Raw genomic sequence first — 26,679 nt, 5'->3', positions numbered from 1 at the left:
TTCTTTTGGCCATATCTCCTTAAATATGCGTCCTAGAGCGAAAAGGACGATAATTCGTGACCACCCTCAAAAAATTCAAAAATCCACCCAAAACCTAAAAAAATTGAAATTTTTATATGAAAAACTTCTTTTGGCCATATCTCCTTAAATATGCGTCCTAGAGCGAAAAGGACGATAATTCGTGACCACCCTCAAAATATTCAAAAATCCACCCAAAACCTAAAAAAATTGAAATTTTTATATGAAAAACTTCTTTTGACCATATCTCCTTAAATATGCGTCCTAGAGCGAAAAGGACGATAATTCGTGACCACCCTCAAAAAATTAAAAAATCCACCCAAAACCTAAAAAAATTGAAATTTTTATATGAAAAACTTCTTTTGGCCATATCTCCTTAAATATGCGTCCTAGAGCGAAAAGGACGATAATTCGTGACCACCATCAAAAAATTGAAAAATCCACCCAAAACCTAAAAACAAATGAAATTTTTATATGAAAAACTTCTTTTGGCCATATCTCCTTAAATATGCGTCCTACAGCGAAAAGGGCGATAATTCGTGACCACCATCAAAAAATTGAAAAATCCACCCAAAACCTAAAAAAATTGAAATTTTTATATGAAAAACTTCTTTTGGCCATATCTCCTTAAATATGCGTCTTACAGCGAAAAGGACGATAATTCGTGACCACCCTCAAAAAATTCAAAAATCCACCCAAAACCTAAAAAAATTGAAATTTTTATATGAAAAACTTCTTTTAGCCATATCTCCTAAACTAAGCGTCCTAGAGCAAAAAGGACGATAATTCGTGACCACCCTCAAAATATTCAACAATCCACCCAAATCCTAAAAAAATTGAAATTTTTATATGAAAAACTTATTTTGGCCATATCTCCTAAACTAAGCGTCCTAGAGCGAAAAGGACGATAATTCGTGACCACCCTCAAAAAATTCAAAAATCCACCCAAAACCTAAAAAAATTGAAATTTTTATATGAAAAACTTCTTTTAGCCATATCTCCTTAAATATGCGTCCTAGAGCGAAAAGGACGATAATTTGTGACCACCATCAAAAAATTGAAAAATCCACCCAAATCCTAAAAAAATTGAAATTTTTATATGAAAAACTTCTTTTGGCCATATCTCCTTAAATATGCGTCCTAGAGCGAAAAGGACGATAATTCGTGACCACCCTCAAAAAATTCAAAAATCCACCCAAAACCTAAAAAAATTGAAATTTTTATATGAAAAACTTCTTTTGGCCATATCTCCTTAAATATGCGTCCTAGAGCGAAAAGGACGATAATTCGTGACCACCCTCAAAATATTCAAAAATCCACCCAAAACCTAAAAAAATTGAAATTTTTATATGAAAAACTTCTTTTGGCCATATCTCCTTAAATATGCGTCCTAGAGCGAAAAGGACGATAATTCGTGACCACCCTCAAAAAATTCAAAAATCCACCCAAAACCTAAAAAAATTGAAATTTTTATATGAAAAACTTCTTTTGGCCATATCTCCTTAAATATGCGTCCTATAGCGCAAAGGACGATAATTCGTGACCACCCTCAAAAAATTCAAAAATCCACCCAAAACCTAAAAAAATTGAAATTTTTATATGAAAAACTTCTTTTGGCCATATCTCCTTAAATATGCGTCCTAGAGCGAAAAGGACGATAATTCGTGACCACCATCAAAATATTCAAAAATCCACCCAAAACCTAAAAAAATTGAAATTTTTATATGAAAAACTTCTTTTGGCCATATCTCCTTAAATATGCGTCCTAGAGCGAAAAGGACGATAATTCGTGACCACCCTCAAAAAATTCAAAAATCCACCCAAAACCTAAAAAAAATGAAATTTTCATATGAAAAACTTCTTTTGGCCATATCTCCTTAAATATGCGTCCTAGAGCGAAAAGGACGATAATTCGTGACCACCATCAAAAAATTGAAAAATCCACCCAAAACCTAAAAAAATTGAAAATTTTATATGAAAAACTTATTTTGGCCATATCTCCTTAAATATGCGTCCTAGAGCCAAAAGGACGATAATTCGTGACCACCCTCAAAAAATTCAAAAATCCACCCAAAACCTAAAAAAATTGAAATTTTTATATGAACAACTCCTTTTGACCATATCTCTTTAAATATGCGTCCTACAGCGAAAAGGACGATAATTCGTGACCACCATCAAAAAATTGAAAAATCCACCCAAATCCTAAAAAAATTGAAATTTTTATATGAAAAACTTATTTTGCCCATATCTCCTAAACTAAGCGTCCTAGAGCAAAAATGACGATAATTCGTGACCACCCTCAAAATATTCAAAAATCCACCCAAAACCTAAAAAAATTGAAATTTTTATATGAAAAACTTCTTTTGACCATATCTCTTTAAATATGCGTCCTAGAGCGAAATGGACGATAATTTGTGACCACCCTCAAAAAATTCAAAAATCCACCCAAATCCTAAAAAAATTGAAATTTTTATATGAAAAACTTCTTTTAGCCATATCTCCTTAAATATGCGTCCTAGAGCGAAATGGACGATAATTTGTGACCACCATCAAAAAATTGAAAAATCCACCCAAATCCTAAAAAAATTGACATTTTTATATGAAAAACTTCTTTTGGCCATATCTCCTTAAATATGCGTCCTATAGCGCAAAGGACGATAATTCGTGACCACCCTCAAAAAATTCAAAAATCCACCCAAAACCTAAAAAAATTGAAATTTTTATATGAAAAACTTCTTTTGGCCATATCTCCTTAAATATGCGTCCTAGAGCGAAAAGGACGATAATTCGTGACCACCCTCAAAATATTCAAAAATCCACCCAAAACCTAAAAAAATTGAAATTTTTATATGAAAAACTTATTTTGGCCATATCTCCTAAACTAAGCGTCCTAGAGCGAAAAGGACGATAATTCGTGACCACCCTCAAAAAATTCAAAAATCCACCCAAAACCCAAAAAAATTGAAATTTTTATATGAAAAACTTCTTTTGGCCATATCTCCTTAAATATGCGTCCTATAGCGCAAAGGAGGATAATTCGTGACCACCCTCAAAAAATTCAAAAATCCACCCAAAACCTAAACAAATTGAAATTTTTATATGAAAAACTTCTTTTGGCCATATCTCCTTAAATATGCGTCCTAGAGCGAAAAGGACGATAATTCGTGACCACCCTCAAAAAATTCAAAAATCCACCCAAAACCTAAAAAAAATTTAATTTTTATATGAAAAACTTCTTTTGGCCATATCTCCTAAACTAAGCGTCCTAGAGCGAAAAGGACGATAATTCGTGACCACCATCAAAAAATTGAAAAATCCACCCAAATCCTAAAAAAATTTAAATTTTTATATGAAAAACTTATTTTGCCCATATCTCCTAAACTAAGCGTCCTAGAGCAAAAAGGACGATAATTCGTGACCACCCTCAAAATATTCAAAAATCCACCCAAAACCTAAAAAAATTGAAATTTTTATATGAAAAACTTCTTTTGGCCATATCTCCTAAACTAAGCGTCCTAGAGCGAAAAGGACGATAATTCGTGACCACCCTCAAAAAATTCAAAAATCCACCCAAAACCTAAAAAAATTGAAATTTTTATATGAAAAACTTCTTTTGACAATATCTCTTTAAATATGCGTCCTAGAGCGAAAAGGACGATAATTCGTGACCACCATCAAAAAATTGAAAAATCCACCCAAAACCTAAAAAAAAAAGAAATTTTTATATGAAAAACTTCTTTTGGCCATATCTCCTTAAATATGCGTCCTACAGCGAAAAGGACGATAATTCGTGACCACCATCAAAAAATTGAAAAATCCACCCAAAACCTAAAAAAATTGAAATTTTTATATGAAAAACTTCTTTTGGCCATATCTCCTTAAATATGCGTCTTACAACGAAAAGGACGATAATTCGTGACCACCCTCAAAAAATTCAAAAATCCACCCAAAACCTAAAAAAATTGAAATTTTTATATGAAAAACTTCTTTTAGCCATATCTCCTTAAATATGCGTCCTAGAGCAAAATGGACGATAATTTGTGACCACCATCAAAAAATTGAAAAATCCACCCAAAACCTAAAAAAATTGAAATTTTTATATGAAAAACTTCTTTTGGCCATATCTCCTTAAATATGCGTCCTAGAGCGAAAAGGACGATAATTCGTGACCACCCTCAAAATATTCAAAAATCCACCCAAAACCTAAAAAAATTGAAATTTTTATATGAAAAACTTATTTTGGCCATATCTCCTAAACTAAGCGTCCTAGAGCGAAAAGGACGATAATTCGTGACCACCATCAAAAAATTGAAAAATCCACCCAAAACCCAAAAAAATTGAAATTTTTATATGAAAAACTTCTTTTGGCCATATCTCCTTAAATATGCGTCCTATAGCGCAAAGGACGATAATTCGTGACCACCCTCAAAAAATTCAAAAATCCACCCAAAACCTAAAAAAATTGAAATTTTTATATGAAAAACTTCTTTTGACCATATCTCTTTAAATAGGCGTCCTAGAGCGAAAAGGACGATAATTCGTGACCACCATCAAAAAATTGAAAAATCCACCCAAAACCTAAAAAAAAAAAATTTTTTATATGAAAAACTTCTTTTGGCCATATCTCCTTAAATATGCGTCCTACAGCGAAAAGGACGATAATTCGTGACCACCATCAAAAAATTGAAAAATCCACCCAAAACCTAAAAAAATTGAAATTTTTATATGAAAAACTTCTTTTGGCCATATCTCCTAACCTAAGCGTCCTAGAGCGAAAAGGACGATAATTCGTGACCACCCTCAAAATATTCAAACATCCACCCAAAACCTAAAAAAATTGAAATTTTTATATGAAAAACTTCTTTTGACCATATCTCTTTAAATATGCGTTCTAGAGCGAAAAGGACGATAATTCGTGACCACCATCAAAAAATTGAAAAATCCACCCAAAACCTAAAAAAATTTAAATTTTTATATGAAAAACTTCTTTTGGCCATATCTCCTTAAATATGCGTCTTACAGCGAAAAGGACGATAATTCGTGACCACCCTCAAAAAATTCAAAAATCCACCCAAAACCTAAAAAAATGAAATTTTCATATGAAAAACTTCTTTTGGCCATATCTCCTTAAATATGCGTCCTAGAGCGAAAAGGACGATAATTCGTGACCACCATCAAAAAATTGAAAAATCCACCCAAATCCTAAAAAAATTGAAATTTTTATATGAAAAACTTATTTTAGCCATATCTCCTAAACTAAGCGTCCTAGAGCGAAAAGGACGATAATTCGTGACCACCCTCAAAAAATTGAAAAATCCACCCAAAACCTAAAAAAATTGAAATTTTTATATGAAAAACTTATTTTGGCCATATCTCCTTAAATATGCGTCCTAGAGCGAAAAGGACGATAATTCGTGACCACCCTCAAAAAATTCAAAAATCCACCCAAAACCTAAAAAAATTGAAATTTTTATATGAAAAACTTCTTTTGACCATATCTCTTTAAATATGCGTCCTAGAGCGAAAAGGACGATAATTCGTGACCACCATCAAAAAATTGAAAAATCCACCCAAAACCTAAAAAAAAATGAAATTTTTATATGAAAAACTTCTTTTGGCCATATCTCCTTAAATATGCGTCCTACAGCGAAAAGGGCGATAATTCGTGACCACCATCAAAAAATTGAAAAATCCACCCAAAACCTAAAAAAATTGAAATTTTTATATGAAAAACTTCTTTTGGCCATATCTCCTTAAATATGCGTCCTACAGCAAAAAGGACGATAATTCGTGACCACCCTCAAAAAATTAAAAAATCCACCCAAAACCTAAAAAAATTGAAATTTTTATATGAAAAACTTCTTTTAGCCATATCTCCTTAAATATGCGTCCTAGAGCGAAAAGGACGATAATTTGTGACCACCATCAAAAAATTGAAAAATCCATCCAAATCCTAAAAAAATTGAAATTTTTATATGAAAAACTTCTTTTGGCCATATCTCCTTAAATATGCGTCCTAGAGCGAAAATGACGATAATTCGTGACCACCCTCAAAAAATTCAAAAATCCACCCAAAACCTAAAAAAAATTTAATTTTTATATGAAAAACTTCTTTTGGCCATATCTCCTAAACTAAGCGTCCTAGAGCAAAAAGGACGATAATTCGTGACCACCCTCAAAAAATTCAAAAATCCACCCAAAACCTAAAAAAATGAAATTTTTATATGAAAAACTTCTTTTGGCCATATCTCCTTAAATATGCGTCCTAGAGCGAAAAGGACGATAATTCGTGACCACCCTCAAAATATTCAAAAATCCACCCAAAACCTAAAAAAAATTAAATTTTTATATGAAAAACTTCTTTTGGCCATATCTCCTTAAATATGCGTCCTAGAGCGAAAAGGACGATAATTCGTGACCACCCTCAAAATATTCAAAAATCCACCCAAAACCTAAAAAAAATTTAATTTTTATATGAAAAACTTCATTTGGCCATATCTCCTTAAATATGCGTCCTAGAGCGAAAAGGACGATAATTCGTGACCACCATCAAAAAATTGAAAAATCCACCCAAATCCTAAAAAAATTGAAATTTTTATATGAAAAACTTATTTTGGCCATATCTCCTAAACTAATCGTCCTAGAGCAAAAAAGACGATAATTCGTGACCACCCTCAAAATATTCAAAAATCCACCCAAAACCTAAAAAAATTGAAATTTTTATATGAAAAACTTATTTTGGCCATATCTCCTAAACTAAGCGTCCTAGAGCGAAAAGGACGATAATTCGTGACCACCCTCAAAAAATTCAAAAATTCACCCAAAACCTAAAAAAAAGTGAAATTTTTATATGAAAAACTTATTTTGGCCATATCTCCTAAACTAAGCGTCCTAGAGCGAAAAGGACGATAATTCGTGACCACCCTCAAAAAATTCAAAAATCCACCCAAAACCTAAAAAAATTGAAATTTTTTTATGAAAAACTTCTTTTGGCCATATCTCCTTAAATATGCGTCCTATAGCGCAAAGGACGATAATTCGTGACCACCCTCAAAAAATTCAAAAATCCACCCAAAACCTAAAAAAATTGAAATTTTTATATGAAAAACTTCTTTTGGCCATATCTCCTTAAATATGCGTCCTAGAGCGAAAAGGACGATAATTCGTGACCACCCTCAAAATATTCAAAAATCCACCCAAAACCTAAAAAAATTTAAATTTTTATATGAAAAACTTCTTTTGGCCATATCTCCTTAAATATGCGTCCTAGAGCGAAAAGGACGATAATTCGTGACCACCCTCAAAATATTCAAAAATCCACCCAAATCCTAAAAAAATTGAAATTTTTATATGAAAAACTTCTTTTGGCCATATCTCCTTAAATATGCGTCCTAGAGCGAAAAGGACGATAATTCGTGACCACCATCAAAAAATTGAAAAATCCACCCAAATCCTAAAAAAATTGAAATTTTTGTATGGAAAACTTATTTTGGCCATATCTCCTAAACTAAGCGTCCTAGAGCGAAAAGGACGATAATTCGTGACCACCCTCAAAAAATTGAAAAATCTACCCAAAACCTAAAAAAATTGAAATTTTTATATGAAAAACTTATTTTGGCCATATCTCCTTAAATATGCGTCCTAGAGCGAAAAGGACGATAATTCGTGATCACCCTCAAAAAATTCAAAAATCCACCCAAAACCTAAAAAAATTGAAATTTTTATATGAAAAACTTCTTTTGACCATATCTCTTTAAATATGCGTCCTAGAGCGAAAAGGACGATAATTCGTGACCACCCTCAAAAAATTGAAAAATCCACCCAAAACCTAAAAAAAATTTAATTTTTATATGAAAAACTTCTTTTGGCCATATCTCCTTAAATATGCGTCCTAGAGCGAAAAGGACGATAATTCGTGACCACCCTCAAAATATTGAAAAATCCACCCAAATCCTAAAAAAATTGAAATTTTTATATGAAAAACTTATTTTGGCCATATCTCCTAAACTAAGCGTCCTAGAGCGAAAAGGACGATAATTCGTGACCACCCTCAAAAAATTGAAAAATCCACCCAAAACCTAAAAAAATTGAAATTTTTATATGAAAAACTTATTTTGGCCATATCTCCTTAAATATGCGTCCTAGAGCGAAAAGGACGATAATTCGTGACCACCCTCAAAAAATTCAAAAATCCACCCAAAACCTAAAAAAATTGAACTTTTTATATGAAAAACTTCTTTTGACCATATCTCTTTAAATATGCGTCCTAGAGCGAAAAGGACGATAATTCGTGACCACCATCAAAAAATTGAAAAATCCACCCAAAACCTAAAAAAAATGAAATTTTTATATGAATAACTTCTTTTGGCCATATCTCCTTAAATATGCGTCCTATACCGCAAAGGACGATAATTCGTGACCACCCTCAAAAAATTCAAAAATCCACCCAAAACCTAAAAAAATTGAAATTTTTATATGAAAAACTTCTTTTAGCCATATCTCCTTAAATATGCGTCCTAGAGCGAAAAGGACGATAATTTGTGACCACCATCAAAAAATTGAAAAATCCACCCAAATCCTAAAAAAAATGAAATTTTTATATGAAAAACTTTTTTTGGACATATCTCCTTAAATATGCGTCCTAGAGCGAAAAGGACGATAATTCGTGACCACCCTCAAAAAATTCAACAATCCACCCAAATCCTAAAAAAATTTAAATTTTTATATGAAAAACTTCTTTTGGCCATATCTCCTAAACTAAGCGTCCTAGAGCGAAAAGGACGATAATTCGTGACCACCCTCAAAAAATTCAAAAATCCACCCAAAACCTAAAAAAATTGAAATTTTTATATGAAAAACTTCTTTTGACCATATCTCTTTAAATATGCGTCCTAGAGCGAAAAGGACGATAATTCGTGACCACCATCAAAAAATTGAAAAATCCACCCAAAACCTAAAAAAAAATTAATTTTTATAAGAAAAACTTCTTTAGGCCATATCTCCTTAAATATGCGTCCTAGAGCGAAAAGGACGATAATTCGTGACCACCATCAAAAAATTGAAAAATCCACCCAAATCCTAAAAACATTGAAATTTTTATATGAAAAACTTATTTTGGCCATATCTCCTAAACTAAGCGTCCTAGAGCAAAAAGGACGATAATTCGTGACCACCCTCAAAATATTCAACAATCCACCCAAATCCTAAAAAAATTGAAATTTTTATATGAAAAACTTATTTTGGCCATATCTCCTAAACTAAGCGTCCTAGAGCGAAAAGGACGATAATTCGTGACCACCCTCAAAAAATTCAAAAATCCACCCAAAACCTAAAAAAATTGAAATTTTTATATGAAAAACTTATTTTGGCCATATCTCCTAAACTAAGCGTCCTAGAGCGAAAAGGACGATAATTCGTGACCACCCTCAAAAAATTCAAAAATCCACCCAAAACCTAAAAAAATTGAAATTTTTATATGAAAAATTTCTTTTGGCCATATCTCCTTAAATATGCGTCCTAGAGCGAAAAGGACGATAATTCGTGACCACCCTCAAAAAATTCAAAAATCCACCCAAAACCTAAAAAAATTGAAATTTTTATATGAAAAACTTCTTTTGGCCATATCTCCTTAAATATGCGTCCTAGAGCGAAAAGGACGATAATTCGTGACCACCCTCAAAAAATTCAAAAATCCACCCAAAACCTAAAAAAATTGAAATTTTTATATGAAAAACTTCTTTTGGCCATATCTCCTTAAATATGCGTCCTAGAGCGAAAAGGACGATAATTCGTGACCACCCTCAAAAAATTCAAAAATCCACTCAAAACCTAAAAAAATTAAGTTTTCATATGAAAAACTTCTTTTGGCCATATCTCCTTAAATATGCGTCCTAGAGCGAAAAGGACGATAATTCGTGACCACCATCAAAAAATTGAAAAATCCACCCAAAACCTAAAAAAATTGAAATTTTTATATGAAAAACTTCTTTTGGCCATATCTCCTTAAATATGCGTCCTACAGCGAAAAGGACGATAATTCGTGACCACCCTCAAAAAATTCAAAAATCCACCCAAAACCCAAAAAAAAATTGAAATTTTTATATGAAAAACTTCTTTTGGCCATATCTCCTTAAATATGCGTCCTAGAGCGAAAAGGACGATAATTTGTGACCACCATCAAAAAATTGAAAAATCCACCCAAATCCTAAAAAAAATGAAATTTTTATATGAAAAACTTTTTTTGGACATATCTCCTTAAATATGCGTCCTAGAGCGAAAAGGACGATAATTCGTGACCACCCTCAAAAAATTCAACAATCCACCCAAATCCTAAAAAAATTTAAATTTTTATATGAAAAACTTCTTTTGGCCATATCTCCTAAACTAAGCGTCCTAGAGCGAAAAGGACGATAATTCGTGACCACCCTCAAAAAATTCAAAAATCCACCCAAAACCTAAAAAAATTGAAATTTTTATATGAAAAACTTCTTTTGACCATATCTCTTTAAATATGCGTCCTAGAGCGAAAAGGACGATAATTCGTGACCACCATCAAAAAATTGAAAAATCCACCCAAAACCTAACAAAAAATTAATTTTTATAAGAAAAACTTCTTTAGGCCATATCTCCTTAAATATGCGTCCTAGAGCGAAAAGGACGATAATTCGTGACCACCATCAAAAAATTGAAAAATCCACCCAAATCCTAAAAACATTGAAATTTTTATATGAAAAACTTATTTTGGCCATATCTCCTAAACTAAGCGTCCTAGAGCAAAAAGGACGATAATTCGTGACCACCCTCAAAATATTCAACAATCCACCCAAATCCTAAAAAAATTGAAATTTTTATATGAAAAACTTATTTTGGCCATATCTCCTAAACTAAGCGTCCTAGAGCGAAAAGGACGATAATTCGTGACCACCCTCAAAAAATTCAAAAATCCACCCAAAACCTAAAAAAATTGAAATTTTTATATGAAAAACTTATTTTGGCCATATCTCCTAAACTAAGCGTCCTAGAGCGAAAAGGACGATAATTCGTGACCACCCTCAAAAAATTCAAAAATCCACCTAAAACCTAAAAAAATTGAAATTTTTATATGAAAAATTTCTTTTGGCCATATCTCCTTAAATATGCGTCCTAGAGCGAAAAGGACGATAATTCGTGACCACCCTCAAAAAATTCAAAAATCCACCCAAAACCTAAAAAAATTGAAATTTTTATATGAAAAACTTCTTTTGGCCATATCTCCTTAAATATGCGTCCTAGAGCGAAAAGGACGATAATTCGTGACCACCCTCAAAAAATTCAAAAATCCACCCAAAACCTAAAAAAATTGAAATTTTTATATGAAAAACTTCTTTTGGCCATATCTCCTTAAATATGCGTCCTAGAGCGAAAAGGACGATAATTCGTGACCACCCTCAAAAAATTCAAAAATCCACTCAAAACCTAAAAAAATTAAGTTTTCATATGAAAAACTTCTTTTGGCCATATCTCCTTAAATATGCGTCCTAGAGCGAAAAGGACGATAATTCGTGACCACCATCAAAAAATTGAAAAATCCACCCAAAACCTAAAAAAATTGAAATTTTTATATGAAAAACTTCTTTTGGCCATATCTCCTTAAATATGCGTCCTACAGCGAAAAGGACGATAATTCGTGACCACCCTCAAAAAATTCAAAAATCCACCCAAAACCCAAAAAAAAATTGAAATTTTTATATGAAAAACTTCTTTTAGCCATATCTCCTTAAATATGCGTCCTAGAGCGAAAAGGACGATAATTTGTGACCACCATCAAAAAATTGAAAAATCCACCCAAATCCTAAAAAAATTGAAATTTTTATATGAAAAACTTATTTTGGCCATATCTCCTTAAATATGCGTCCTAGAGCGAAAAGGACGATAATTCGTGACCACCCTCAAAAAATTCAAAAATCCACCCAAAACCTAAAAAAAATTAATTTTTTATATGAAAAACTTCTTTTGGCCATATCTCCTTAAATATGCGTCCTAGAGCGAAAAGGACGATAATTCGTGACCACCCTCAAAAAATTCAAAAATCCACCCAAAACCTAAAAAAAAATTTAATTTTTATATGAAAAACTTCTTTTGGCCATATCTCCTTAAATATGCGTCCTAGAGCGAAAAGGACGATAATTCTTGACCACCATCAAAAAATTGAAAAATCCACCCAAATCCTAAAAACATTGAAATTTTTATATGAAAAACGTATTTTGGCCATATCTCCTAAACTAAGCGTCCTAGAGCAAAAAGGACGATAATTCGTGACCACCATCAAAATATTCAACAATCCACCCAAATCCTAAAAAAATTGAAATTTTTATATGAAAAACTTATTTTGGCCATATCTCCTAAACTAAGCGTCCTAGAGCGAAAAGGACGATAATTCGTGACCACCCTCAAAAAATTCAAAAATCCACCCAAAACCTAAAAAAAATGAAATTTTTATATGAAAAACTTCTTTTGGCCATATCTCCTAAACTAAGCGTCCTAGAGCAAAAAGGACGATAATTCGTGACCAACCTCAAAATATTCAAAAATCCACCCAAAACCTAAAAAAATTGAAATTTTTATATGAAAAACTTATTTTGGCCATATCTCCTAAACTAAGCGTCCTAGAGCGAAAAGGACGATAATTCGTCACCACCCTCAAAAAATTCAAAAATCCACCCAAAACCTAAAAAAAATTGAAATTTTTATATGAAAAACTTATTTTGGCCATATCTCCTTAAATATGCGTCCTAGAGCGAAAAGGACGATAATTCGTGACCACCATCAAAAAATTGAAAAATCCACCCAAATCCTAAAAAAATTGAAATTTTTATATGAAAAACTTATTTTGGCCATATCTCCTAAACTAAGCGTCCTAGAGCGAAAAGGACGATAATTCGTGACCACCCTCAAAAAATTCAAAAATCCACCCAAAACCTAAAAAAATTGAAATTTTTACATGAAAAACTTCTTTTGACCATATCTCTTTAAATATGCGTCCTAGAGCGAAAAGGACGATAATTCGTGACCACCATCAAAAAATTGAAAAATCCACCCAAAACCTAAAAAAATGAAATTTTTATATGAAAAACTTCTTTTGGCCATATCTCCTTAAATATGCGTCCTACAGCGAAAAGGACGATAATTCGTGACCACCCTCAAAAAATTCAAAAATCCACCCAAAACCTAAAAAAATTGAAATTTTTATATGAAAAACTTCTTTTAGCCATATCTCCTTAAATATGCGTCCTAGAGCGAAAAGGACGATAATTTGTGACCACCATCAAAAAATTTAAAAATCCAAAATTCAAAAATCCACCCAAAACCTAAAAAAATTGAAATTTTTATATGAAAAACTTCTTTTAGCCATATCTCCTTAAATATGCGTCCTAGAGCGAAAAGAACGATAATTTGTGACCACCATCAAAAAATTTAAAAATCCAAAATTCAAAAATCCACCCAAAACCTAAAAAAAATTTAATTTTTATATGAAAAACTTCTTTTGGCCATATCTCCTTAAATATGCGTCCTAGAGCGAAAAGGACGATAATTCGTGACCACCATCAAAAAATTTAAAAATCCACCCAAATCCTAAAAAAATTGAAATTTTTATATGAAAAACTTCTTTTGGCCATATCTCCTTAAATATTCGTCCTAGAGCAAAAAGGACGATAATTCGTGACCACCCTCAAAATATTCAAAAATCCACCCAAATCCTAAAAAAATTGAAATTTTTATATGAAAAACTTATTTTGGCCATATCTCCTAAACTAAGCGTCCTAGAGCGAAAAGGACGATAATTCGTGACCACCCTCAAAAAATTCAAAAATCCACCCAAAACCTAAAAAAATTTAAATTTTTATATGAAAAACTTCTTTTGGCCATATCTCCTTAAATATGCGTCCTAGAGCGAAAAGGACGATAATTCGTGACCACCCTCAAAATATTCAAAAATCCACCCAAAACCTAAAAAAATTGAAATTTTTATATGAAAAACTTCTTTTGGCCATATCTCCTTAAATATGCGTCCTAGAGCGAAAAGGACGATAATTCGTGACCACCCTCAAAAAATTCAAAAATCCACCCAAAACCTAAAAAAAATGAAATTTTCATATGAAAAACTTCTTTTGGCCATATCTCCTTAAATATGCGTCCTAGAGCGAAAAGGACGATAATTCGTGACCACCATCAAAAAATTGAAAAATTCACCCAAATCCTAAAAAAATTGAAATTTTTATATGAAAAACTTATTTGGCCATATCTCCTAAACTAAGCGTCCTAGAGCGAAAAGGACGATAATTCGTGACCACCCTCAAAAAATTGAAATATCCACCCAAAACCTAAAAAAATTGAAATTTATATATGAAAAACTTATTTTGGCCATATCTCCTTAAATATGCGTCCTAGAGCGAAAAGGACGATCGTGACCACCCTCAAAAAATTCAAAAATCCACCCAAAACCTAAAAAAATTGAAATTTTTATATGAAAAACTTCTTTTGACCATATCTCTTTAAATATGCGTCCTAGAGCGAAAAGGACGATAATTCGTGACCACCATCAAAAAATTGAAAAATCCACCTAAAAAAAATTTAATTTTTATATGAAAAACTTCTTTTGGCCATATCTCCTTAAATATGCGTCCTAGAGCGAAAAGGACGATAATTCGTGACCACCCTCAAAAAATTCAACAATCCACCCAAAACCTAAAAAAATTGAAATTTTTATATGAAAAACTTCTTTTGGCCATATCTCCTTAAATATGCGTCCTACAGCGAAAAGGACGATAATTCGTGACCACCCTCAAAAAATTCAACAATCCACCCAAATCCTAAAAAAATTGAAATTTTTATATGAAAAACTTCTTTTGGCCATATCTCCTTAAATATGCGTCCTAGAGCGAAAAGGACGATAATTCGTGACCACCCTCAAAAAATTCAAAAATCCACCCAAAACCTAAAAAAATTGAAATTTTTATATGAAAAACTTCTTTTGGCCATATCTCCTTAAATATGCGTCCTAGAGCGAAAAGGACGATAATTCGTGACCACCCTCAAAAAATTCAAAAATCCACCCAAAACCTAAAAAAAATGAAGTTTTCATATGAAAAACTTCTTTTGGCCATATCTCCTTAAATATGCGTCCTAGAGCGAAAAGGACGATAATTCGTGACCACCATCAAAAAATTGAAAAATCCACCCAAAACCTAAAAAAATTGAAATTTTTATATGAAAAACTTCTTTTGGCCATATCTCCTTAAATATGCGTCCTACAGCGAAAAGGACGATAATTCGTGACCACCCTCAAAAAATTCAAAAATCCACCCAAAACCTAAAAAAATTGAAATTTTTATATGAAAAACTTCTTTTAGCCATATCTCCTTAAATATGCGTCCTAGAGCGAAAAGGACGATAATTTGTGACCACCATCAAAAAATTGAAAAATCCACCCAAATCCTAAAAAAATTGACATTTTTATATGAAAAACTTCTTTTGGCCATATCTCCTTAAATATGCGTCCTAGAGCGAAAAGGACGATAATTCGTGACCACCCTCAAAAAATTCAAAAATCCACCCAAAACCTAAAAAAAAATTGAAATTTTTATATGAAAAACTTCTTTTGGCCATATCTCCTTAAATATGCGTCCTACAGCGAAAAGGACGATAATTCGTGACCACCCTCAAAAAATTCAAAAATCCACCCAAAACCTAAAAAAATTGAAATTTTTATATGAAAAACTTATTTTGGCCATTTCTCCTAAACTAAGCGTCCTACAGCGAAAAGGACGATAATTCGTGACCACCCTCAAAAAATTCAAAAATCCACCCAAAACCTAAAAAAATTGAAATTTTTATATGAAAAACTTCTTTTAGCCATATCTCCTTAAATATGCGTCCTAGAGCGAAAAGGACGATAATTTGTGACCACCATCAAAAAATTGAAAAATCCACCCAAATCCTAAAAAAAATTGAAATTTTTATATGAAAAACTTCTTTTGGCCATATCTCCTAAACTAAGCGTCCTAGAGCGAAAAGGACGATAATTCGTGACCACCCTCAAAAAATTCAAAAATCCACCCAAAACCTAAAAAAAATGAAATTTTCATATGAAAAACTTATTTTGGCCATATCTCCTAAACTAAGCGTCCTAGAGCGAAAAGGACGATAATTCGTGACCACCCTCAAAAAATTCAAAAATCCACCCAAAACCTAAAAAAATTGAAATTTTTATATGAAAAACTTATTTTGGCCATATCTCCTAAACTAAGCGTCCTAGAGCGAAAAGGACGATAATTCGTGACCACCCTCAAAAAATTCAAAAATCCACCCAAAACCTAAAAAAATTGAAATTTTTATATGAAAAACTTCTTTTGGCCATATCTCCTTAAATATGCATCCTATAGCGCAAAGGACGATAATTCGTGACCACCCTCAAAATATTCAAAAATCCACCCAAAACCTAAAAAAATTGAAATTTTTATATGAAAAACTTCTTTTGGCCATATCTCCTTAAATATGCGTCCTAGAGCGAAAAGGACGATAATTCGTGACCACCCTCAAAAAATTCAAAAATCCACCCAAAACCTAAAAAAATTGAAATTTTTATATGAAAAACTTCTTTTGGCCATATCTCCTTAAATATGCGTTCTAGAGCGAAAAGGACGATAATTCGTGACCACCCTCAAAAAATTCAAAAATCCACCCAAAACCTAAAAAAATTGAAATTTTTATATGAAAAACTTCTTTTGACCATATCTCCTTAAATATGCGTCCTAGAGCGAAAAGGACGATAATTCGTGACCACCATCAAAAAATTGAAAAATCCACCCAAAACCTACAAAAATTGAAATTTTTATATGAAAAACTTCTTTTGGCCATATCTCCTTAAATATGCGTCCTAGAGCGAAAAGGACGATAATTCGTGACCACCCTCAAAAAATTCAAAAATCCACCCAAAACCTAAAAAAATTGAAATTTTTATATGAAAAACTTCTTTTAGCCATATCTCCTTAAATATGCGTCCTAGAGCGAAAAGGACGATAATTTGTGACCACCATCAAAAATTGAAAAATCCACCCAAATCCTAAAAAAATTGAAATTTTTATATGAAAAACTTCTTTTGGCCATATCTCCTTAAATATGCGTCCTAGAGCGAAAAGGACGATAATTCGTGACCACCCTCAAAAAATTCAAAAATCCACCCAAAACCTAAAAAAAAATTTAATTTTTATATGAAAAACTTCTTTTGGCCATATCTCCTTAAATATGCGTCCTAGAGCGAAAAGGACGATAATTCGTGACCACCCTCAAAAAATTCAAAAATCCACCCAAAACCTAAAAAAATTGAAATTTTTATATGAAAAACTTCTTTTGACCATATCTCCTTAAATATGCGTCCTAGAGCGAAAAGGACGATAATTCGTGACCACCATCAAAAAATTTAAAAATCCACCCAAAACCTAAAAAAAATTTAATTTTTATATGAAAAACTTCTTTTGGCCATATCTCCTTAAATATGCGTCCTAGAGCGAAAAGGACGATAATTCGTGACCACCATCAAAAAATTGAAAAATCCACCCAAATCCTAAAAACATTGAAATTTTTATATGAAAAACTTATTTTGGCCATATCTCCTAAACTAAGCGTCCTAGAGCAAAAAGGACGATAATTCGTGACCACCCTCAAAATATTCAACAATCCACCCAAATCCTAAAAAAATTGAAATTTTTATATGAAAAACTTATTTTGGCCATATCTCCTAAACTAAGCGTCCTAGAGCGAAAAGGACGATAATTCGTGACCACCCTCAAAAAATTCAAAAATCCACCCAAAACCTAAAAAAATTGAAATTTTTATATGAAAAACTTATTTTGGCCATATCTCCTAAACTAAGCGTGCTAGAGCGAAAAGGACGATAATTCGTGACCACCCTCAAAAAATTCAAAAATCCACCCAAAACCTAAAAAAATTGAAATTTTTATATGAAAAACTTCTTTTGGCCATATCTCCTTAAATATGCGTTCTAGAGCGAAAAGGACGATAATTCGTGACCACCCTCAAAAAATTCAAAAATCCACCCAAAACCTAAAAAAAATGAAGTTTTCATATGAAAAACTTCTTTTGGCCATATCTCCTTAAATATGCGTCCTAGAGCGAAAAGGACGATAATTCGTGACCACCATCAAAAAATTGAAAAATCCACCCAAAACCTACAAAAATTGAAATTTTTATATGAAAAACTTCTTTTGGCCATAAAATCCACCCAAAACCTAAAAAAATTGAAATTTTTATATGAAAAACTTCTTTTGGCCATATCTCCTTAAATATGCGTTCTAGAGCGAAAAGGACGATAATTCGTGACCACCCTCAAAAAATTCAAAAATCCACCCAAAACCTAAAAAAATTGAAATTTTTATATGAAAAACTTCTTTTGACCATATCTCCTTAAATATGCGTCCTAGAGCGAAAAGGACGATAATTCGTGACCACCATCAAAAAATTGAAAAATCCACCCAAAACCTACAAAAATTGAAATTTTTATATGAAAAACTTCTTTTGGCCATATCTCCTTAAATATGCGTCCTAGAGCGAAAAGGACGATAATTCGTGACCACCCTCAAAAAATTCAAAAATCCACCCAAAACCTAAAAAAATTGAAATTTTTATATGAAAAACTTATTTTGGCCATATCTCCTAAACTAAGCGTCCTACAGCGAAAAGGACGATAATTCGTGACCACCCTCAAAAAATTCAAAAATCCACCCAAAACCTAAAAAAATTGAAATTTTTATATGAAAAACTTCTTTTAGCCATATCTCCTTAAATATGCGCCCTAGAGCGAAAAGGACGATAATTTGTAACCACCATCAAAAAATTGAAAAATCCACCCAAATCCTAAAAAAAATTGAAATTTTTATATGAAAGACTTCTTTTGGCCATATCTCCTAAACTAAGCGTCCTAGAGCGAAAAGGACGATAATTCGTGACCACCCTCAAAAAATTCAAAAATCCACCCAAAACCTAAAAAAATTGAAATTTTTATATGAAAAACTTATTTTGGCCATATCTCCTAAACTAAGCGTCCTAGAGCGAAAAGGACGATAATTCGTGACCACCCTCAAAAAATTCAAAAATCCACCCAAAACCTAAAAAAATTGAAATTTTTATATGAAAAACTTCTTTTGGCCATATCTCCTAAACTAAGCGTCCTAGAGTGAAAAGGACGATAATTTGTGACCACCATCAAAAAATTGAAAAATCCACCCAAATCCTAAAAAAATTGAAATTTTTATATGAAAAACTTCTTTTGGCCATATCTCCTTAAATATGCGTCCTAGAGCGAAAAGGACGATAATTCGTGACCAACCTCAAAAAATTCAAAAATCCACCCAAAACCTAAAAAAATTGAAATTTTTATATGAAAAACTTCTTTTGGCCATATCTCCTAAACTAAGCGTCCTAGAGCGAAAAGGACGATAATTCGTGACCACCCTCAAAAAATTCAAAAATCCACCCAAAACCTAAAAAAATTGAAATTTTTATATGAAAAACTTATTTTGGCCATATCTCCTAAACTAAGCGTGCTAGAGCGAAAAGGACGATAATTCGTGACCACCCTCAAAAAATTCAAAAATCCACCCAAAACCTAAAAAAATTTAAATTTTTATATGAAAAACTTCTTTTAGCCATATCTCCTTAAATATGCGTCCTAGAGCGAAAAGGACGTTAATTTGTGACCACCATCAAAAAATTGAAAAATCCACCCAAATCCTAAAAAAATTGAAATTTTTATATGAAAAACTTCTTTTGGCCATATCTCCTTAAATATGCGTCCTAGAGCGAAAAGGACGATAATTCGTGACCAACCTCAAAAAATTCAAAAATCCACCCAAAACCTAAAAAAAAATTTAATTTTTATATGAAAAACTTCTTTTGGCCATATCTCCTTAAATATGCGTCCTAGAGCGAAAAGGACGATAATTCGTGACCACCCTCAAAAAATTCAAAAATCCACCCAAAACCTAAAAAAATTGAAATTTTTATATGAAAAACTTCTTTTGACCATATCTCCTTAAATATGCGTCCTAGAGCGAAAAGGACGATAATTCGTGACCACCATCAAAAAATTTAAAAATCCACCCAAAACCTAAAAAAAATTTAATTTTTATATGAAAAACTTCTTTTGGCCATATCTCCTTAAATATGCGTCCTAGAGCGAAAAGGACGATAATTCGTGACCACCATCAAAAAATTGAAAAATCCACCCAAATCCTAAAAACATTGAAATTTTTATATGAAAAACTTATTTTGGCCATATCTCCTAAACTAAGCGTCCTAGAGCAAAAAGGACGATAATTCGTGACCACCCTCAAAAAATTCAACAATCCACCCAAATCCTAAAAAAATTGAAATTTTTATATGAAAAACTTATTTTGGCCATATCTCCTAAACTAAGCGTCCTAGAGCGAAAAGGACGATAATTCGTGACCACCCTCAAAAAATTCAAAAATCCACCCAAAACCTAAAAAAATTGAAATTTTTATATGAAAAACTTATTTTGGCCATATCTCCTAAACTAAGCGTCCTAGAGCGAAAAGGACGATAATTCGTGACCACCCTCAAAAAATTCAAAAATCCACCCAAAACCTAAAAAAATTGAAATTTTTATATGAATAACTTCTTTTGGCCATATCTCCTTAAATATGCATCCTATAGCGCAAAGGACGATAATTCGTGACCACCCTCAAAATATTCAAAAATCCACCCAAAACCTAAAAAAATTGAAATTTTTATATGAAAAACTTCTTTTGGCCATATCTCCTTAAATATGCGTCCTTGAGCGAAAAGGACGATAATTCGTGACCACCCTCAAAAAATTCAAAAATCCACCCAAAACCTAAAAAAATTGAAATTTTTATATGAAAAACTTCTTTTGGCCATATCTCCTTAAATATGCGTTCTAGAGCGAAAAGGACGATAATTCGTGACCACCCTCAAAAAATTCAAAAATCCACCCAAAACCTAAAAAAAATGAAGTTTTCATATGAAAAACTTCTTTTGGCCATATCTCCTTAAATATGCGTCCTAGAGCGAAAAGGACGATAATTCGTGACCACCATCAAAAAATTGAAAAATCCACCCAAAACCTACAAAAATTGAAATTTTTATATGAAAAACTTCTTTTGGCCATAAAATCCACCCAAAACCTAAAAAAATTGAAATTTTTATATGAAAAACTTCTTTTGGCCATATCTCCTTAAATATGCGTTCTAGAGCGAAAAGGACGATAATTCGTGACCACCCTCAAAAAATTCAAAAATCCACCCAAAACCTAAAAAAATTGAAATTTTTATATGAAAAACTTCTTTTGACCATATCTCCTTAAATATGCGTCCTAGAGCGAAAAGGACGATAATTCGTGACCACCATCAAAAAATTGAAAAATCCACCCAAAACCTACAAAAATTGAAATTTTTATATGAAAAACTTCTTTTGGCCATATCTCCTTAAATATGCGTCCTAGAGCGAAAAGGACGATAATTCGTGACCACCCTCAAAAAATTCAAAAATCCACCCAAAACCTAAAAAAATTGAAATTTTTATATGAAAAACTTCTTTTGGCCATATCTCCTTAAATATGCGTCCTAGAGCGAAAAGGACGATAATTCGTGACCAACCTCAAAAAATTCAAAAATCCACCCAAAACCTAAAAAAAAATTTAATTTTTATATGAAAAACTTCTTTTGGCCATATCTCCTTAAATATGCGTCCTAGAGCGAAAAGGACGATAATTCGTGACCACCCTCAAAAAATTCAAAAATCCACCCAAAACCTAAAAAAATTGAAATTTTTATATGAAAAACTTCTTTTGACCATATCTCCTTAAATATGCGTCCTAGAGCGAAAAGGACGATAATTCGTGACCACCATCAAAAAATTTAAAAATCCACCCAAAACCTAAAAAAAATTTAATTTTTATATGAAAAACTTCTTTTGGCCATATCTCCTTAAATATGCGTCCTAGAGCGAAAAGGACGATAATTCGTGACCACCATCAAAAAATTGAAAAATCCACCCAAATCCTAAAAACATTGAAATTTTTATATGAAAAACTTATTTTGGCCATATCTCCTAAACTAAGCGTCCTAGAGCAAAAAGGACGATAATTCGTGACCACCCTCAAAAAATTCAACAATCCACCCAAATCCTAAAAAAATTGAAATTTTTATATGAAAAACTTATTTTGGCCATATCTCCTAAACTAAGCGTCCTAGAGCGAAAAGGACGATAATTCGTGACCACCCTCAAAAAATTCAAAAATCCACCCAAAACCTAAAAAAATTGAAATTTTTATATGAAAAACTTATTTTGGCCATATCTCCTAAACTAAGCGTCCTAGAGCGAAAAGGACGATAATTCGTGACCACCCTCAAAAAATTCAAAAATCCACCCAAAACCTAAAAAAATTGAAATTTTTATATGAAAAACTTCTTTTGGCCATATCTCCTTAAATATGCATCCTATAGCGCAAAGGACGATAATTCGTGACCACCCTCAAAATATTCATAAATCCACCCAAAACCTAAAAAAATTGAAATTTTTATATGAAAAACTTCTTTTGGCCATATCTCCTTAAATATGCGTCCTTGAGCGAAAAGGACGATAATTCGTGACCACCCTCAAAAAATTCAAAAATCCACCCAAAACCTAAAAAAATTGAAATTTTTATATGAAAAACTTCTTTTGGCCATATCTCCTTAAATATGCGTTCTAGAGCGAAAAGGACGATAATTCGTGACCACCCTCAAAAAATTCAAAAATCCACCCAAAACCTAAAAAAAATGAAGTTTTCATATGAAAAACTTCTTTTGGCCATATCTCCTTAAATATGCGTCCTAGAGCGAAAAGGACGATAATTCGTGACCACCATCAAAAAATTGAAAAATCCACCCAAAACCTACAAAAATTGAAATTTTTATATGAAAAACTTCTTTTGGCCATAAAATCCACCCAAAACCTAAAAAAATTGAAATTTTTATATGAAAAACTTCTTTTGGCCATATCTCCTTAAATATGCGTTCTAGAGCGAAAAGGACGATAATTCGTGACCACCCTCAAAAAATTCAAAAATCCACCCAAAACCTAAAAAAATTGAAATTTTTATATGAAAAACTTCTTTTGACCATATCTCCTTAAATATGCGTCCTAGAGCGAAAAGGACGATAATTCGTGACCACCATCAAAAAATTGAAAAATCCACCCAAAACCTACAAAAATTGAAATTTTTATATGAAAAACTTCTTTTGGCCATATCTCCTTAAATATGCGTCCTAGAGCGAAAAGGACGATAATTCGTGACCACCCTCAAAAAATTCAAAAATCCACCCAAAACCTAAAAAAATTGAAATTTTTATATGAAAAACTTCTTTTAGCCATATCTCCTTAAATATGCGTCCTAGAGCGAAAAGGACGATAATTTGTGACCACCATCAAAAAATTGAAAAATCCACCCAAATCCTAAAAAAATTGAAATTTTTATATGAAAAACTTCTTTTGGCCATATCTCCTTAAATATGCGTCCTAGAGCGAAAAGGACGATAATTCGTGACCACCATCAAAAAATTGAAAAATCCACCCAAATCCTAAAAAAATTGAAATTTTTATATGAAAAACTTATTTTGGCCATATCTCCTAAACTAAGCGTCCTAGAGCGAAAAGGACGATAATTCGTGACCACCCTCAAAAAATTCAAAAATCCACCCAAAACTTAAAAAAATTGAAATTTTTATATGAAAAACTTCTTTTGACCATATCTCTATAAATATGCGTCCTAGAGCGAAAAGGACGATAATTCGTGACCACCCTCAAAAAATTCAAAAATCCACCCAAAACCTAAAAAAATTGAAATTTTTATATGAAAAACTTCTTTTGGCCATATCTCCTTAAATATGCGTCCTAGAGCGAAAAGGACGATAATTCGTGACCACCATCAAAAAATTGAAAAATCCACCCAAATCCTAAAAACATTGAAATTTTTATATGAAAAACTTATTTTGGCCATATCTCCTAAACTAAGCGTCCTAGAGCAAAAAGGACGATAATTCGTATCCACCCTCAAAATATTCAACAATCCACCCAAATCCTAAAAAAATTGAAATTTTTATATGAAAAACTTATTTTGGCCATATCTCCTAAACTAAGCGTCCTAGAGCGAAAAGGACGATAATTCGTGACCACCCTCAAAAAATTCAAAAATCCACCCAAAACCTAAAAAAATTGAAATTTTTATATGAAAAACTTATTTTGGCCATATCTCCTAAACTAAGCGTCCTAGAGCGAAAAGGACGATAATTCGTGACCACCCTCAAAAAATTCAAAAATCCACCCAAAACCTAAAAAAATTGAAATTTTTATATGAAAAACTTCTTTTGGCCATATCTCCTTAAATATGCATCCTATAGCGCAAAGGACGATAATTCGTGACCACCCTCAAAATATTCAAAAATCCACCCAAAACCTAAAAAAATTGAAATTTTTATATGAAAAACTTCTTTTGGCCATATCTCCTTAAATATGCGTCCTAGAGCGAAAAGGACGATAATTCGTGACCACCCTCAAAAAATTCAAAAATCCACCCAAAACCTAAAAAAATTTAAATTTTTATATGAAAAACTTCTTTTGGCCATATCTCCTTAAATATGCGTTCTAGAGCGAAAAGGACGATAATTCGTGACCACCCTCAAAAAATTCAAAAATCCACCCAAAACCTAAAAAAAATGAAGTTTTCATATGAAAAACTTCTTTTGGCCATATCTCCTTAAATATGCATCCTATAGCGCAAAGGACGATAATTCGTGACCACCCTCAAAATATTCAAAAATCCACCCAAAACCTAAAAAAATTGAAATTTTTATATGAAAAACTTCTTTTGGCCATATCTCCTTAAATATGCGTCCTAGAGCGAAAAGGACGATAATTCGTGACCACCCTCAAAAAATTCAAAAATCCACCCAAAACCTAAAAAAATTGAAATTTTTATATGAAAAACTTCTTTTAGCCATATCTCCTTAAATATGCGTCCTAGAGCGAAAAGGACGATAATTTGTGACCACCATCAAAAAATTGAAAAATCCACCCAAATCCTAAAAAAATTGAAATTTTTATATGAAAAACTTCTTTTGGCCATATCTCCTTAAATATGCGTCCTAGAGCGAAAAGGACGATAATTCGTGACCACCCTCAAAAAATTCAAAAATCCACCCAAAACCTAAAAAAAAATTTAATTTTTATATGAAAAACTTCTTTTGGCCATATCTCCTTAAATATGCGTCCTAGAGCGAAAAGGACGATAATTCGTGACCACCATCAAAAAATTGAAAAATCCACCCAAATCCTAAAAAATTGAAATTTTTATATGAAAAACTTATTTTGGCCATATCTCCTAAACTAAGCGTCCTAGAGCAAAAAGGACGATAATTCGTGACCACCCTCAAAATATTCAAAAATCCACCCAAAACCTAAAAAAATTGAAATTTTTATATGAAAAACTTATTTTGGCCATATCTCCTAAACTAAGCGTCCTAGAGCGAAAAGGACGATAATTCGTCACCACCCTCAAAAAATTCAAAAATCCACCCAAAACCTAAAAAAATTGAAATTTTATATATGAAAAACTTCTTTTGGCCATATCTCCTTAAATATGCGTCCTAGAGCGAAAAGGACGATAATTCGTGACCACCCTCAAAAAATTGAAATATCCACCCAAAACCTAAAAAAATTGAAATTTTTATATGAAAAACTTCTTTTGGCCATATCTCCTAAACTAAGCGTCCTAGAGCGAAAAGGACGATAATTCGTCACCACCCTCAAAAAATTCAAAAATCCACCCAAAACCTAAAAAAATTGAAATTTTTATATGAAAAACTTCTTTTGGCCATATCTCCTTAAATATGCGTCCTAGAGCGAAAAGGACGATAATTCGTGACCACCCTCAAAATATTCAAAAATCCACCCAAAACCTAAAAAAATTGAAATTTTTATATGAAAAACTTCTTTTGGCCATATCTCCTTAAATATGCGTCCTAGAGCGAAAAGGACGATAATTCGTGACCACCCTCAAAAAATTGAAATATCCACCCAAAACCTAAAAAAATTGAAATTTTTATATGAAAAACTTCTTTTGGCCATATCTCCTTAAATATGCGCCCTAGAGCGAAAAGGACGATAATTTGTGACCACCATCAAAAAATTTAAAAATCCAAAATTCAAAAATCCACCCAAAACCTAAAAAAAATTTAATTTTTATATGAAAAACTTCTTTTGGCCATATCTCCTTAAATATGCGTCCTAGAGCGAAAAGGACGATAATTCGTGACCACCATCAAAAAATTGAAAAATCCACCCAAATCCTAAAAAAATTGAAATTTTTATATGAAAAACTGATTTTGGCCATATCTCCTAAACTAAGCGTCCTAGAGCAAAAAGGACGATAATTCGTGACCACCCTCAAAATATTCAAAAATCCACCCAAATCCTAAAAAAATTGAAATTTTTATATGAAAAACTTATTTTGGCCATATCTCCTAAACTAAGCGTCCTAGAGCGAAAAGGACGATAATTCGTGACCACCCTCAAAAAATTCAA

This window comes from Haematobia irritans, chromosome 5 (genome assembly GCF_050003625.1).
Source record: "Haematobia irritans isolate KBUSLIRL chromosome 5, ASM5000362v1, whole genome shotgun sequence".
Taxonomy (NCBI): domain Eukaryota; kingdom Metazoa; phylum Arthropoda; class Insecta; order Diptera; family Muscidae; genus Haematobia; species Haematobia irritans.
Note: the sequence above shows the minus strand (reverse complement) of the source record.